The 13,025-nt window shown below is 44.4% G+C and overlaps 1 long non-coding RNA gene across 1 annotated transcript; it reads right to left on the bottom strand.

Annotated features, from left to right (window-relative positions):
- Window positions 1–10,416: 10,416 nt before the first annotated feature.
- LOC123391680 lies at window positions 10,417–11,678 on the bottom strand. The gene is made up of 2 exons (XR_006606385.1): window positions 11,492–11,678; window positions 10,417–10,680 (listed from the first exon to the last, which is right to left on the bottom strand). It is a non-coding gene; the product is annotated as an uncharacterized LOC123391680 (long non-coding RNA).
- Window positions 11,679–13,025: the final 1,347 nt, after the last annotated feature.

Here is a 13,025-nt window from a genome sequence, read left to right as displayed (position 1 = left end):
ATTACTTGCATTAAGAAAACACAGGTTGTACACATGTTCAAAAGGATGTGCCAAACATACAACAGGACAAAGTGAAACAAATAATGGTGCATTTATGTCATGAAAAACAACATTGCCTTTAAAACAATAATTATGAAGTGTTCTCCATGACCTTGGGAAAGTTCTATGAAACATCAGGTGAACACACACTCTCTCTCTCTCTCTCTCACACACACACACACACACAGAGTATAATCTTATCTATGTTTTTTCAGAAATGTAGAAAACAGACAAGAAAAAAGAAAACACTGTGGTGTGTTAGTCATGGCAGCACCTGGGCAATCTTTCCCTCACGCTTTGCAGTTATCTACAATAAGCCTACCTTTCTTTTATAATCAGGCATTTGATGGGGAAGGAGGCAAAACTGAGCAGGAACACATACACAAAAAATGTAAAACTAAAATAATATATTGTCTTTAACAAATCTTGAGGATTTTGGAAGTATGTGGCTTTTCACGGCAGGTCATCGTATCTGTTTGAGTAATGCCAGAAAGTTAGACTCCTCATCCCTGCAAAGTCCTCAGCCGCTTACGTAGGAAGGAGCTTGACAACCTGAAACACAGTTCCTCACTCGGAAACAATACTTTCTGGCAGGAATGCATCCCTCTGCTTTGAAATATCTATGAACTCCTGATCGAGGACAAATTTTCTTTGTTTGTTTTTTGTTTGTTTGTTTCCTGTCTTCTTGAAACAGGGGCCCGTAGAGCTTTGAAGAACAGAGCGGCTACCACAACAGCTCCACGCAGTTCCTTTTCTCAGAGGCCAAGGCTGTTCCCGTGGTGGAGGCAGGCGGTGGCTCTCTGGCCACGGCTCTTGCAACTGCTGTCATTTCAAGACAAACCACTAATTGCTGAGGAATTCACTGGGAGCTAAAAAGGGACTTTCCTTCACAGCATACTCCTTAAGATCCCTGGCCGATTTCTTTTGTTCTCAGGCCCCGAGCTGTCATTATCCGTGACAGTTCTCCTACTCTACCCTCCATGTGAATGTGTTCCAAGGCAGAACTGCTTTTGAAAAACAGAATGTTCTGGTAGGTTTGGATCCCTGGTGATACGGTGATGTTGGCTCAGAGCCGTGGACACATGTCCGGAACGGCTGTTGGTAAACGTGATAGCAGCTCTGCTAAAAATAACGACTTTCTTTGCAAGTTCTGGAAGTATGGCTAGAGAAGAGACTGGAGTTGTCCCTCATTTTTCAAACGCCCTTTCATTTCCTGCTGTGTGCTGACGTTTCCAAGCCTCCACATGAATTAACGTTCCAATGAGATTTGCCATAGCGGTTTCTTGGGAATGTCCATAAATATTTTTTTGCTTTGGTTTTTGTTCTCAGCAGAAAGTGTTGCTTGTGATTATCCCTTTTCGAAATTACATCTCTTTAAGATCTGAAAACACAAGCGTTGTGTTTTTCAGGAAGCAAACGATTTTTTTTTTCCCTTTCCCCTGCTCAAGACAGAGTGGTTTTTCTTCAGGAGCCCAGAGCTGAGGTTTTCAGTTACTGATTCCATTAGAAGGCGACAGTGAACTCATCAATGTCTTCCTGGTTGAAGTAAACTTTTCTCACATTTTTCCTGTAAGCGATCATTGTTTTAACAGGTTAATTATTTTAGCACATAAAGTGGTCATTGTTCCCTGTGCTCAGCGCTCTGCATACATCAGGCCCTTCCTTGTGTGAGGACACTCATCTCCGGGCTTCAGCCACATTAACCAATTTGTTCAGAGATTTTTGTCCTTCCAGGGACTTCAAAGTTTGGTAACTTTTAAGCAACTTTAAAGAAGAAAAAAAGAATCCTGCCATTCAAGGAGGATCCCCTGATTAGAACCCCTGGTTGGCTCGAGGTCAGACAGTAGTGAAAATATTCCTCCCCGAGGCTTTGCGATATTAACTACAGTGGACAGCGCCTCTTTTCTTGAACTGCTTTCTTTTCCCTTTTTTTTAAACAAAAGGATTCCATTCACACACACACACACACACACACACACACACACACACAGAGTGGGAATGCAAGGGCATTTCCAAGTTCAGTTTCTCTCCGTGGATTGCACTTTCCAGGCCCTGGGTAAGGCGGAGGCAGGGGCCGGCCTGACCCATCTTGCCCCGACGACCGTCCTGGGTGCGGCCACACGGGACTCGGGCAGGAGGCTTCGGACGCACCAACCACGGGATCAGCCTACTGATGGGGATGATAGCTAGAGTTACTGAGTGCTTATTTGTCACTTCTAATTTCAAATTCTCCCTGTGTCGTTCCTTCTCTCATTTAAACCCCGTGAGCTCCGGAAGAGGTCCCTATTACCGCTGTCCTGGTTTGCCGGGGGTCGGTGAGTTGGCCGAGGTTACGCAGCCCACGAAGGGCAGAGGCGGGAACTGAGCGCAGGCCACCCCGTACCAGTGACCGTGGTCTTTCTACCCCTATTATTTCAGATTCAACTACAAAAGCATCTACGTCTGTCAGCTCTTCCTATTATTTCCACGGGCTTTCCATGGACAGGAGAGCAAGTTTGCAAATCCCAGCGGTGCGCTGAAACGGTGCACAGCCGCCTCCTGGGTTACACACAATGTCTAGCAGGGGCTCTCGAATCCTACGTATGCACAGTGTCTTCGACAAATATTATACTCTTCAATTATTTGGAATTGAGTTGATCCAAACCAGTAAAATATACATTTTAATAAAGGGACTGTCATAGGGCTCTTAGGGGAAGGCCAGTATCTGTTTGCTTTAATAGCATTTAGAAGCTTATGCAAGTTTAAGAAGCGTTGTATCACTCTTTATCCATTTCTTTCTTATTGAAACTATTACATTTTATCATTTTTTTTAAAGTGGCAAATGGATTCACTGTAAAAAAATACAGAAAAATGAAAAATTAAAAAAAATCAAGGATTCGGTTCACATCCATCTATTTAGGGACAATAGCTGCTCCAGGACAAGATGTCTTTGAGTTAATATAGCATAAGCATATTACATAACATTGTATTCGAGGATTATACGCTGCGCCATTGTACGAGCATAACATCTTTTATTAACCAATCCCCTATTTTTGGACATTTAATGCTTTTGACCATTCATTACTGAAAACACTGCGGCACTATCCTTGAAGGAGACTCCTTTTATACATTTATAATTATTTCCTTAAAAGGGTTCTTGGGTGCCTGAGTGGCTCAGTGGGTTAAGCCTCTGCCTTTGGCTCAGGGTCCTGGGATCGAGCCCCGCATCGGGCTCTCTGCTCAGCAGGGAGCCTGCTTCCCTCTCTCTCTGCCTGCCTCTCTGCCTACTTGTGATCTCTCTCTGTCAAATAAATAAATACAATCTTAAAAAAAAAAAGAGAGAGAGTTTCTTAAAAGTAGAACTTCAGGGTCAAAGGATACGTAAAACATTAAGATTTTTTCTTTCTGGAAAATCTTACCAATACCATAAGGCCCAGCAGCTAAGGGAGAGCCCCTGTTCCTCCACCACCAGCATCGGATATTATCGATGTTCAAGTAATTACCAATTCTATAGGAGAAAAAGAGTATTTTGCTTTATTTTCCATATTTGGAAACCACGGTGAGGCCAGAAACCTTTTCGTAGTTTATTAGCCATTTGTACTTCTCTTCTATTACATTTTGGGAAACAAAATTTTATTTTTATTTTTTTAAAGATTTTATTTATTTGACAGGGAGAGACACAGTGAGAGAGGGAATGCAGGCAGGGGGAGTGGAAGAGAGAGAAGCAGGCTCCCCGCTGAGCAGGGAGCCCAATGTGGGGCTCGATCCCAGGACCCGGGATCATGGCCTGAGCCCAAGGCAGATGCCCAGTGACTGAGCCACCCAGGTGCCCCGAGAAACAAAATTTTAAATGACTTTTGGTTCAAGTCCAAGCAATACTAAATATTCCGATGATAGGTTAACTAAAGAGTTTTAGATTTTTTTTTTTTCCTGGACTCCTCCTCCTTTGTTTAGATGCCAGCCCATAGCACCTGCGGTTGAAGAATACCTTAATGTTTGATCCCTTCCGCGTGGCCTTGGTAACATGGAGGCTTTCCTGCTCTGAGTGGCCGTGCTCGTGATGGGCACTTAATTGATGTTCTGAGAAATGTGGAAATGAATGACTACCAAGACCCTTTTTTGACCTCACTGTGAAGGAAAATGCTGAGTCACCAGGTTATTTGTGGCTACAAAAATATTACTGGCAAATAGTCTGGGGCTATCAAATTCAGTTCCATCCGTAATTGAATTAGAGGCCCACCTCCTTTTCTCCAAGGAGGCTGGTGTACCAAATCCTGCCTCTGACAGCACTTAGCATTAAACAGGATTCCAGCCAATGAACAAAGTTCCTATTTATGGAAAATGTCAAGGGTGAGCAGCATGAAAGTGTAGTAATATCACTATTTTCTATCTAACTTACTTAATAATTGGACATGAACTGTGAGAAAATTTCTGCCAAACAAATACAAATGTTCTGTCCTAGAAGCCGAGTTAAAGGTTCATGGAGTCCTAAAGGATCCAAAACAAATGCAAAACGAACATTTCAGTTGGGGGCACTTAGGGGTAAAAAGTCCCATGGAAATGTGCATATGTTTCATGTCAAAAAGGAAAAACCCGGCCTCGAACAGCTCCTATTGTGAGCACGCGCGCACCATCATTTGCGGGAAGAATGTTCTCTCTGGTCTCTTGGGTCCCTCTCACCCCTGCACGCTCACCTGGATGTGTGACACCTGCCCCAGGGCTGCGGTCCCTGCCCCCGGCCCCCACGTAGTGGAGTTCCAGCTCCCCCTGCAGCCCAGCGTTCACCGAAGCCCAGAGCTCCGAATGACACAACAGCCCCGCCGAAGCCAGAGCTCACCAGGAGCCGCATTCGGGGGGGGCCTGGGCCATCCTTGTCGGGTGGGAAGACCGAGGACCCTACGAGCTGAGACTCGGGCGACCCTGTGCAGTTCCTGACAGAGCCGAGCCCGGACCTGGATCTGCTGTTCTAGAATCAGGTTCTCTCAACAGCAAAGAAAACCAACGGATGCGTGTCTGAGCCTTTACTCCACACCATTAACGTGGTGAATTTACTAGTCCCCGCAAGGGTATTTTCCGTTCTATATTATACAAGGTACCTTGGCTTGTTTCCCAAGTAATTCAAAGCAATTCAAAGCATCCTATGAACGTATAACAAGAGAGAGACGGGGGGCGGGGGCGGATTCAAGGTCTCAGGCTGGGAACACATAGGCTGCAGGTGAAGCAGCTCCTGTCCGGTGAGCGCTGGGCGCTGTGTGGCCGTTCGGAGCCACACAGATGGACTCGTTCCACCCCCACGACGACTCGGAGGCCGCTGCTCCTATGAGCCGGTGTCACCGTCCTAGGAAACGAAGCACAGAGAACTCCCTGACGTTCTCAGGTCACAACGCTAATATGTGGCGAAGCCTGCATTTAACCAAAGTAGCCGCGGAGCCTCTGTGTCCTGCTCTTCCGCCTCCTGACCATGGCCTCGGCCTCTGTCCTCCAGCCTCTGTCTCCCCCTGAGCCCGAGAAACTGTGCCCCGAACGGACGCTCACGCTGGGTTCTCAGGACTGAACTCTGGGCCCATTTCTCGGACTGATGATGCTCCCACTGTGGTAAAGACGTATACATGAAGATCGTCATTTGAAGGGCGCCTGGGTAGCTCCGTCGATTAAACTCCCGGCTCTTGGTTTCCTTAGGCTCAGGCCATGACCTCAGGGTGCTGGGACCAAGCCCCACCTTGAGCTCCGCACTCACAGGGAGTCTGCGTGAGGACCTCCCTCCCTCTCTCTGCCTCCCCCCTACTCACGTGTGTACACGCGTGGCCTCTCTCCCTTTAAAATAAATCAATCTTAAAAAAAAAAAAAGATCAGCATTTGCTAAGATTTTTTTGGTTGTTCTCAGGAGGAGGCTGATCCATATTAAGTCTAGGCTCGAATCTTGAGCTCCCATATCTACTACTGTGTGATCTTGAGCAAAGCACCTGTCTTCTTTGTGTCTCAGCTTCCCGCTTTGTCAAATTTGGACAATAATAGTTAACTGTCACACATCTAGTGCGAACATTACGTCTGGCCATGGATGAAAAGCACTTAGCGCATAATTAATGTCAGCTATATTTTCAGTATTTGGAGAAAATAGAACACTTGAGCAGGTGAGTTCCAATTTCTGGAAGTGACTTTTAAGACTAGTATCCTAAGAATTTTAGAAATCTGGAAGTCGATATTAAACATTGGAAAATTACAGAAAGGAGTTGATGCCGGCCTAGGACTGAAAATACAGATTCCAATGCTTCCCAGGCCCAGTACCTGGCACGCAGTAATAGTCAGTGTCATCTATTGTTGTTATGAGAAAATATGGTAGTTTTAGGTGTTTATACTTAGAACCTAGAATGGTCACATTCTCAAAGAATTTGAATCATCAGAACTAAGAAAATAAAACCAGATCTGGATGATATAACCGGCTACTGTCTGTCCTTTAATGTTAATTAAATCCTAGCTTTGGGTTCAATTGCTTGACCTGCAGTTGGTAATTCTAGCGCATCCAAACTCAGGCATTAAAAAGTCTTTTGAATTTTTATACCTGCAGGCTTTCTAGATCCGTTTATTGTTTTTATAATTTTAAAGTATAATGTTAGTAATAGAAATTAAAAACTGTAGAAATGTATAAAGGAGAAATGTCAGTCGTAATCTCACCTTCTAACAATGGTGAGAATCAAATAAATCATAATTCTTGGTCATTGCCTGGCCAATGCATGGCCTTCCTTGATTTTTTTTTTTTTAAAGATTTTATTTATGTATTTGACACAGGGAGAGAGATCACAAGTAGGCAAGAGAGGCAGGCAGGGAGAGGGGAGGAAGCAGGCTCTCCGAGGAGCAGAGAGCCCGATGTGGGGCTCGTCCCAGGACCCCGGGATCATGACCTGAGGTGAAGGCAGAGGCTTTAGTCCACTGAGCCACCCAGGCGCCCCGGCCATCCTTGATTTTGGTCATCATTATAAAACAAAGTGACTTGCAGAAGACCCGTTGCCCTGCCCCACAAATGGACTGTTCCAGTAACTGACCTCTACCTAATTGTTTTTCCCCTACTCCTCTGGACCCTGTATCTTTCTGCTAGAGATAACTATTGTCCCAAATTTTATGTTTATTGCCACTCCTTTTCTTAGGTTCATCAGGCACACACATACACACATACGCACATGTATATGAATCTGTGTTTCAATAATGTAAGATTTAGTTAGCTTGTCTTGAAAGATTATTTTTATTAGGTATATTATTAAGATTCATGGGGCACCTGGGTGACTCCATCAGTTAAGCATCTCACTCTTGGTTTTAGCTCATGTCATGATTTCAGGATCATGAGATCAAGCCCCACCTGGGGCTTCACGCTCAGTGGGGAGTCTGCTTAAGACTCTCTCTCTCCCTCTGCCCCTCCCCCTGCTTGTGCATGCTCTCTCTCTCCATCTCAAATGAATAAATAAATCTAAAAAAGAGATATGTTATCCAGATTTATCCCTGTTGGCTTGTATGGCTGAAATTATGCCTTTTAAAATCTAAACATTTTTTAGATTTTTATCATGTGCTTACACCACAGCTTAATTATCCTTTCTCTTGTTAATGGGCATTTGGAGATATATATCTTTGAAAAAGTACGTATTTTTTAATGTTGTTAAGATCAAATGCCAAATGCAATTTTGCTTCTGCCTGTTGCCTGTTTCTGAACTTTTATTATATTTAAGAATTTTTTCATTTTATTACCAATTTTAGAATTAACAACATCTCATTCAGCGGTTATATCATTATTCACTTAACCATCTTGTTGTTATTAAGCCTTTAGATTGTATCTCATCTCAGCTAGCACAATTACCATATAAACAACAGAAATATGGTTTTTGAATTTTATGTAATTTCCTGAAAGTGACTTCCAGACACAGAAGCACTCCGTCAAATGCCCAAACATTGTAGCGCCCTTGTATATACTGCCAAATTAGTTTGCAACCCACTAGACTAATTTACATTTTACCAGCAATGATTCAGAATGCCATAGAAATGTCAATTTTAAAGTCTGACAAGTGTGGATATTCATTCTAATCACTCAGTTGTACACCTGAAATGAATACAGTATTATATGTCAACTATACTTCAATTAAAAATAAAAGGTAAAAAAAAAAAAGAATATTCAGAGGAAATAGCCTCTCCTGACATGCTTGGCAACAAACTGGTTATAGGAAAACTATAGAAGAGAAATTTACAATCACCAGGAAACTCTTTTAAGTAACTCCTTTTTAGAAATAATTGACAAAAGAAAAACTCTGGATGGCAAATACTAGAAAAAGAAAGCTTGCGTCTTTGCTACTTTACCTCTACCACATCAAATACAGGATCATTTGGAATCACTCAGAGGAATGGGCAACATTTTCGGGTTTTCTTTATCGGCTTAAGTAGAGCCCGAAGGAAGCCAACGTAGTGCCACATGCAAATAGTCTTGTTTTGTGAGTTCACGTGTGGTGCCCTTTGCACTGACCACAAGCGAGCCTTCTCTGCCCTTCCTGGATTTCGGCGCGTGTGTATTCGGAGGCACTCTCTGGCTCACTCGGCATCATGAAATCGACCCTGTCCCATCTTCCAGCAACGATCTAGCTTCACTGAAACCCTTGTCAGCTCTAATAGGATTCAGGTGAGGGAGTTTTTGTTTTCCTTGGTATAGAAATTCCAACTGTCCTGGAGCTTATTTAGAAAGCATCTCGATGTCCTCTGCCGCGCCAGCCGACAGACGTGGTGGAGCCAGCATTAGCCGGCATCGTTTTCTCTCCTGGAGGGAATCGTAATAAACTTAACATGAAGTTTATTACTGTCTCCATCTGTATGCGGGAACTGATAAAATCATTTGGTTTCATTACATCTAAACCCAATAACAATAAAGTGGATAAATAGTGATTAGAGGAGCCCAAGAGCCAAAGCAGAATACAGGCCTTTTAGGTCCAGAATGGTTGTAGCACGAGACCCCAGGCACGTTTTAGAAGAAGATGTTAGTTCAGAGGGAGGTCAAAGTCATTCTGCAAACATATAAAAGACATTAAATATATTGGTCTCCAGTTTCAGGAAGCCAAATGATTTTGATTCCCGCTCAACCTCGAGTGTTTTTCTCATGCTCATGAGTGTTAGACCACAATTTATAAAGTTTTTTTTTTTTTTTTTTCCCTGTTGGGTCTTTCCCACAGACACACATAAAACATGTTTTTATCCATCCCTCAGTTTAGGTTCGAATGATGCTTGTCTTTAATTTTATTAAAGAATTTTTTGGGAAATGTAGGTATAAAATTATCCTGTAGCTTATGTCATGTATCAGGCATTTTTACTAAATTGTTTTTACTTCTTTTTATTTTATTAATTTTATTTGATTTTTGGAGAGAGAGAGAGTGAGAGAGAATGCACAAGAGAGCAGGGGCAGGGGTAGAGGGAGAAAGAATCTCAGACTCCGTGCCCAAAGCAGTGCCTAACGAGGGGCTCGATCTCATGACCCTGAGATCATGACCTGAGCTGAGATCAAGAGTCAGATGCTTACCATTGTCTTTATTTCCTTTTAAAATATCGTGAGAGTTACTCTTTGCCATTGCTTAGCCTTTTCCAAGGAGGAGTATGTGGATTATCAATGGCTTTCCTTTCTGTGCCTCAATTTCTTCATCCATAAAATGGGGACTAAAAACTTCAGGGGCACCTGGCTGTCTCCATCGATAGAGAATGTGGCTCTTGATCTCAGGGTCATGAGTTCAAGGCCCAGGTTTAACAACCCCCCCAGCCACTCAAACACCCCCCCCCAAGTAATACTAAGATTAGAAGAGTTATATAAAGTCATTAGTATAACAATAGGCCTAGAGAAAATATTACATAAGAGTTAGTATATTTATTTTTATTCAATCTAACATAAAATTCATGTTAATAAAATCTCCAGTAGACTGTAAATATCTGCCTAATTGTTGAGAACCAAATAAGAAAATAATACCACTGGAGACACAAAATAACCATTATTGAGCTTTGATTCCATAAACATTAATTTGGGGGCTGCTCTAAGCAAAGAAAAGTATTAAATAAATGAATGCACATCCAGGTCAGAAGATTTCGAGCAAAAAAAAAAAAGTGCAAGTTACAGACGTTTGCACATTTTGCTGAAAAGGACAGCCCTCCGCGATTTTGTAAAATCTTTGTCTCTAACGTAGCCGTTTGCTCCTCCTACAGGAGGGACCAGCTCTTCTGTTGTCCCTGGAGGTGAATCTTGAGTCCGTCCCTTTCCTAGTAACCGGTTTAGAAATCGGTGAGTCCTTCCGTTCTTGGTAACACCGCATGGCAACCAGCGCACTGGGGGTTCCCGCCCATGAAACACACGTTTCAGCTGCTCACTGCCGACAAAGGCATAGAAAGGAGTGGGGGTGAAAAAGAGAGGGATTTATTTCAGTAAGGTCAACCTGAGAAGACGATGGACTGGTGGCTCCAAAGTACTGTAAATGCTTCCAGGTTTATATAAGGAAAATGTGAGACAAAGCTTGGTGGGCACATGCAGGGGGTGGGAAAGGTGAAGGTTGATCCTTGTCTTTGGGGTCCATTCATGGAGAGTCTTGCTGACATCAGGGCAGTCCTTATTACTTGAGGGTTGCCATCATGGGGTGCTTTGCTTGCAGGGTCTTTTGCCTGAATTCAGAGATAAGCCAGAGAGAAGAACTCAATCAGTCAAGTCCAGGCTGAGGTCAGGGTGGAGGTCATGAACGTCCTCTTTTAACAGGAGGCAAGGTCTCCTTGGGGACCGTTGGCCAAATGTTCCTGTACTTAAAGAAGGTGGCCTGAAAGAAGGCATTTTATCTTTCAATTTTTGGGTATTAACATGTAAGGGTGTAGGGATTAGAGCCACAACAACCGTTTTGACTCTGGATGGACCAGTCTGAAGAGATCATGCTGAGACTGGCCGAGCAGGAATTTGGGGAAAAAAACCACAGAGATCTCTGATGATGTCACTGAGCTGCTGAATTAACCAACTTATAGCTTAACCAACCTAAACTTTGATACTGTTTCTCTGTTTTGCTATGTGACATCCCAGATGCCTCAACTGTGTAAGCCATTTTCAGTCGAGACTTCTGTTATTTGCAGCAAAAACATCCAGACCGGGGGCGCCTGGGTGGCTCAGTGGGTTGAGCCTCTGCCTTTGGCTTGGGTCATGGACCCGGGGTCCTAGGATCGAGCCCTGTCAGATTCTCTGCTCAGCGGGGAGCCTGCTTCCCTTCCTCTTTCCCGGCCTGCCTCTCTGCCTACATGTGATCTCTGTCAAACAGATAAATAAATATCTTAAAAAACAAACAAGCAAACATCTAGACCGACACTGAAGGACGTACACGTGAGACGCAGGGGACATGTCTTACCTGGTTAGCCAGAAATCCTTGTTCCTTATCGCTAATGTAACACATGGCCGCAAACTTTGGCTTAGAACAACTCAGACTTACTCTCTTACCGTTCTGGAGGTCCGAAGTCCAAATTCAAACTGTTGGTCTGGTTGAGTTCCTTCTGGAGGTTTAGGAGAGAAGCGGCTTCCTTGGCCCTTCTTGGTTTCTAGGACGTCCTGTGGTCCTTGGCTGTGGCCCCCTCCTCCCCTCACTGTCGCCTCTGGTGTCCAACAGTGTATCTCCCACTATCGACTCGGATCTCCTTCCTCCCTGATAGAGGGACATTGGACTCTCGAGATAGTCCAGGGTAATCTCCCCACCTCCAGACCCCATATCTTAATCACATCTGCAAAGTTCATTTCCATGTAAGGAAGCAGAGTCACGGGTTCTGGGGATAATGACACTGACAGATCTGGGGAGAGGGGCATCACTCAGCCTATCAGCTTCCAACCCCAGGGCGCTGCTGCCGGGGCCCAATCACCGAACACCCTTGCAGAGGGAACAGCACGATGGAAGACCTTGCTAAGCGGCAGTTACCGTCCTGCCTGTATTAACCAGGCTCCACCCGAATCTTGCCCTTTGCAAGTGACTGTATCTTGATCCCTAGTCGGTAGCCCTGATTTAGTCCAGAATGATCAATCCTTCTTGTTTCGTCTCCATAATAATAACATTTGACATTTAAATTGAGTCTTTATTTTAAGTACTATTTTAAGAGCTTTATCTGTACTAAAGAAATTAATCATCATAAACCTCGGGCGTTGTTGGTGCTGCTATACCCATTTCACAGATGAGCAAGTTTGACTGCATTTGTGTGAATTCGCGTAGCTTACTATGAATACTTATTTTTTCTTCTTACGTAGGCGCTGATAGCCTGTGACTTGGTTTCTCTTCCAGAAATAGAAAATAAATTCAAGATCTTACCACTGACGATCCTTTTAGCTGCAACTTTCTCCATATCCAGTGGAGTTAAATGACAAGGAGCTGATTCTCTCCCCAGACGAGAAGCCCAGCGTTGGGGTTGCAGAGTGGGTTAAAACGGGGCTGCTCAGTCGTGTCAAGTTTCCTTTTCCTGGGGAGGAAAGTCTTTTTCCAAAGCCCCAGAGCAGTGTTTCTTTTTTGGTTTGATCCCCACACTAGTCACTGGCCGAGAGGAATGACCCATCATGACTCATGCCTGGGCCTGAGCCGACCTGCTGTGAGCCCGGAGCTGCCTGGTCCCTGAAGGACACCAGGGTCACTTCGCAGAGAGAGAAGAGCAGGAACCAAGGGGCAGGCACACCACGGGCCGCGGAATGGAAGCTACAACCCAGAGGACAAAACCAGCTCCGTGACTGGTCCTAAGGTATCTCCCGCCAACTGTGAACTCGTGGGCCCGGCGACCCTGCACCGTTTTGTTCCGGGACGGACTTCACAGCTGACCCTCGGAGGGGACAAGGGCGCTGAGCACAAGGTGGGGGGTGGAGGGTGGGGGGGTGCTGTCCCCCAGCGGAGCAGAGCATCGTTGGAGGCAAAATCGGAACCCCCCTTAGCAGTGAAGTTCGAAGGGTCCATGTAGTCAACAGTTCAAGGTCACTCGGAAACAGCAGTGTTTTCCTAAGGAAG

Source organism: Mustela putorius, unplaced genomic scaffold, assembly GCF_011764305.1.
Source record: "Mustela putorius furo isolate JIRA1106 unplaced genomic scaffold, ASM1176430v1.1 tig00000275_pilon_pilon_pilon, whole genome shotgun sequence".
NCBI lineage: Eukaryota > Metazoa > Chordata > Mammalia > Carnivora > Mustelidae > Mustela > Mustela putorius.
The sequence above is the reverse complement of the archived record's forward strand: the minus strand, read 5'-3'. Positions and strand labels throughout refer to the sequence as shown.